Source organism: Orycteropus afer, unplaced genomic scaffold (genome assembly GCF_000298275.1).
Source record: "Orycteropus afer afer isolate SDZICR_OR568_19922 unplaced genomic scaffold, OryAfe1.0 scaffold00231, whole genome shotgun sequence".
In the NCBI taxonomy this organism is placed as follows: Eukaryota; Metazoa; Chordata; class Mammalia; order Tubulidentata; family Orycteropodidae; genus Orycteropus; species Orycteropus afer.
In genome coordinates, this window is record NW_006921818.1 from 3815710 (window position 1) to 3820370 (window position 4661).

Consider the following 4661-nt stretch of genomic DNA (forward strand, 5'->3'; position numbering starts at 1 on the left):
TATATATATATAAGTTTCACTGGTTTTGCTTCTCTAGAGAACCCAGCCTAAGACAGAAGTAGAAAAACATGTCCTGGACTTAGAGAGAACCTGAAGGGGAAAATGTTGTGTGCCATGGAATCAGTTCAGACTCATATCAACCTTATAGGACAGAAGGGGAAAACAAACTAAAACCCACTGCTATTGAGTCAATTCCAACTTATAGTGACCCTATAAGGCATAGTAGAACTGCCCTATAGGATTTCCAAAGATGTACCTCTTTGCATAAGCAGACTGCCACATCTTTCTCCTGAGAAGTGGCTGGTGGATTTGAACCACCAACCTTTTGGTTAGCAGTCAAATGCTTTAGCCACTGCACCACCAGAGCTTCTGGAAGAGGAAGCAGGTGGGTGAAAAAGATCTGAGAAGTCCCTCAAGGGTAGTGAGAGCCACCCAAAGGTTTAGGTGGGGTTCTGGGGCAAAGAGCTCTACACACCTCCCTTCCTGGGTGGATCTTGAGGAGGAGAACCTCTGGAGCTCCCTCATACTCAGCATGACAGGGACACAGCCTGTTCCCTGCAGTTTCAGGTTGGTGGGGGAGGAGTGCCTGAGAGGAGTGGCAGGATCAGCAACAAAGCCCAAAAAACAACAGCAAAGATCAAATCCTCTCCTTTCTCTGAACCCCGACCCTGATAGGACAAGCCTGTCCAAGATTCTCAAAAATCACACTAACCCTAATAGTTGACCGAGGGAACACTAACTAAAGAATAGGAATCAAGTTGAGTCATTTAAAAATACATAAAATTTGTGTTTTTTGTACGCCTGAGATTGTGGGATTAGCTAAACCTTCCTTGTTCCAGCCTTCAGGGAAAAGGTATTCTCTTTCAGTCACTGCTTTTCAGCACTCTTTTGTCATCAGAAAAACCTACTGCCAGTGAGTCTATAGGACAGAGTAGCACTGCCCCATAGCTTTTCCAAGGCTTGTAAATCTTTACAGAAGGAAACGCCTTCATTTTTCCTCCCACGGAGCAGCTTGTGGTTTTGAACCACCAACCTTTTGGTCAGCAGCCAAATGTTTTAGCCCCTGTGCCACCAGAGCTCCTTTTGTCTTCAAAGGCATCCATTACAGCTTTTTTAAAAAAAAATGCCTTAGAGAAAAAAGAAAAACATATATATTTTTCAAGAGCAGTATACTAATGTTTACTCTCTTAAAATAGAGTGTGTAGCAGCACATTCCAAAGTGCACTTCAAAGCCACACCTCAAGTACCTTTCCCAATAAGCATCTACCCAGGGAGCAATGCAGTTCTTATGAATGACATTTCTGATATACAAAAAAGTAGAGAAAAAATGTTAGCTAAGAATCTTTGCTGTCTTTGGTAACAAGAATGGTCTGAACAGACAGCTACTATACACAAAAGCTGTTCAGTGAAGAGAGTTCTACACACCCTCTATCCCATTCCACCACATGCCCATTCAAAGCAAGCTTTTCACATCCAGTACTCTCAGTCTATGTAATGTGGCTTCATTATCATGCTTTTTTTACTCTGTGTACAGCCCTAATTGGATGATTATATAAATATTTTCTGTATTTTTAGGGAAATGAAAAAACCGTAGAGGCAAGGACGTTGATGTAATTACAAATTGTTAGCTTTTATCGGGTGCTTACTATGTGCCAGCATTTTCCATGTATTAACCCTTGTATTCTCATAATTCTATGAGAAAAGTGCCATGATTTTCCCAATTTTTACAATTACCTCACAGAAAGGTTAAGCAATTAGTCCAAGGTCAACACCTTCAGGAATCAAACACCAGAGACCATTCTTGTAAGGACTGTACTATACTACCTTCCATTATGTAGGTCTCATTTAATGGCATTGGTTGTTGTTGCTGCCGTTAGCTGCTGTCAAGTGGATTCTGACTCATGATGACCCCATGTGTGCAGAGTAGAACGGCTCCATAGAGTTTTCAAAGCTGGAAGCTTTCAGAAGCAGCACCAAGCTTATCTTCAGAACTGCCTCTGGGTAGGTTCAAACTGCTAACCTTTCAGCTAGTAGTCAAGCACGTAACTCTTTGTGCCACCCAGGGACTCCGCTAATGATATTTAGATAATTATTTTATTTACTCTTAATATAGTACTGTGAGCTAGCCATAATTCCTCATTTTTTGTTGTTGTTGTTCTTTCATTTTTTTATATACTTTTATTTTATTGTTGTTCTTGTTGGAAATATACACAGCAAAACATACACCAGTTTAACAATTTCTATATGTACAATTCAGCCACACTGATTACATTCTTCAAGCTGTGCAACAATCCCTAGTCTCCTTGTCCAAGTTATTCCTCTTCCACTAACATAAACTCACCATCCCCTAAGGTCCCTATCTAAACCTTCAAGGTGCCATTGTCAATTTGATCTCATAGAGTTAGATCTTAAAAGAGCATAATGCTCAGGGGAGACATTCTTTACCAGTTAGGATAAACTATTGTTTGGTTTAAGATGACTTTAGGGGATATTTTTGGTTTAAGGTTTAAAGATTATTTTAGGACAACAATTTCAGAGATTCATCCAGCCTCCATGGCTCCAGAAAGTCTGGAGTCCATGAGAATTAAAAATTCTGTTTTTTATTTCCTCCCTTTTCATCAGGATTCTTCTACAGAATCTTTGATCAAAATGTTCAGTAATGGTAGCCAAGCACCATTCGGTTTTTCTGGTCTCATGGCAAAGGGGGCAGTTGTTCATGGAGGCAATTAGCCACACATCCATTTCCTCCTCCTATTCCTGCCTCTCCTTTCTCTGCTGCTCCAGGCAAATAGAAACCAATTGTTGCGCCCTGCATAGCACTTGCAAGTTTTTAAGACCCTAGGCACTATGCAATGAACTAGGAGGTAGAACAGAAGTAAACAAGTTACTGGGCCAGTTAAATGGGATGTCCCATGAAACCAGGACTCTAAACCTGCAAACCAAGGAACCATATCCCATGAGGTAGCTGGTTTTACATAAGCAGCTTCAGCAGCTGCAATGACTCTTTGTTATCATTCTCAATGTATCTATCACACAACTTTTGCCAATTCAATTTTTACTGATGTACAACTTATTGACAGCAAACCTACCCTTAATTAATGTGATTTTCCCATCACCAAAAATCAAAAGTCAGGACTCCATAAGCAATAACCCACCTTTCCCTCTGGCCCCTGGTAACCACTAATAAATTTTGGTCTCTATACACTTGCCTATTATTTACCTGAAATGGCTGAACATCAATCAATTCTTTTGGGTTATAGTGACTCTTCCTTCCATCTTCTTTGATGCTTCCTGCATTGTTCAATATCTTGCCATTAGAATCCTTCAATATTGCAACATGAGCTATTCAAACCAAACGAAACCTATTGCCACCAAATTGGTTCCAACTCATGGTGACCCTATAGAACAGAGTAGAACTGCCCCCATAGGGTTTCCAAGGCTACAAATCTTTATGGAAGCAGACTGCCTCATCTTTCTCCTGCGAAGAAGCTGGTGGGTTCCAACCACCAATATTTTGTTTAGCAGCCAAATGCTTTAACCACTGCACAACCAGAGCCTTTTTTACATATGAAAGGAGATTATGTATCTATTTATCTAATCCCCATCTTGTTCTAGAAATGATTTAAGGTAGTTTATAGGTTTATAACAAGACAGAAATCAAGACTGAGACAAAAGTAAGGTAAAAATGGGGCTCAAATATTCATATTCAGTCCTTAAAGAACTCAGTGCCTGCCAAAGTTGGGCTTCAAGCTTCATAAACACCTGTGTGGAAAGGAGTATCTGATCAGTTATACAATTAGCAATGTCTGTAATGTCTGGTTACCTAGTGCCACTCGGACAAGAATATACCACAAATGGGATGGCTTTAACAAACAGAAGTTTATTCTCTTATAGTTTATAAGCTTTACATCTGAGTTCAAAGTGCCAGTGTCTAGGGTCTAGGTGAAAGGCCCTCAACCTTGGGCTTCAGCTCTACCTCCTGCTCCTGGCCCACTGAAGCTGGAGGCTTTTCTTCACTCACACAGCTGCTGGCTGCTAAGGCTGACAAACCCAAGGTCGACATGTGAAAAGGCATAGTTCCAATGTTACCAAACACAGCAGGCCATTGACTAAAGTCCATTGAAAGTCCCAAGGTCAGCAGACCATGGCAAGCTACTGAACAACATGGCTACATGCAAGGTTAAAGTGTGCCATAAGCTAGAGACCATTCCCAAAGCTGCTTCTTATATACGGGAAGCAGACCACATCCCTAAAACAGCTACTCAGCTGCTTGTGGTAGATCCCACCATGGAGCTGATTGCCAGTCTCATCATGGGGAATAGCTACCACCAGCTGCCCAGCCACTCAACCAGGCCCAGCCAAGTTGACACACCACCTTAACTACTACAGTAAGATAAAGGCAAACTCCTTGATTTAAAGAAGTACAATTTTTCTTGGTATGAAAACCAGAAAGAAACTATACGAGAGTTCCTCATAAAGATGAGCCATATGTGTGATTTATTAGTAACAGAAAAGGCGAAACTAGAAGATAAAAGCCCTAGGGCAAGAATTTGAGAACTTACATGGATGGTGTAACAGACCTGAACAGTTCAGTCCACTGGATTATGTGCTAAAACACAAGATCACATGCATGTCAGAATGTACTTATGCCACAGTGTCAT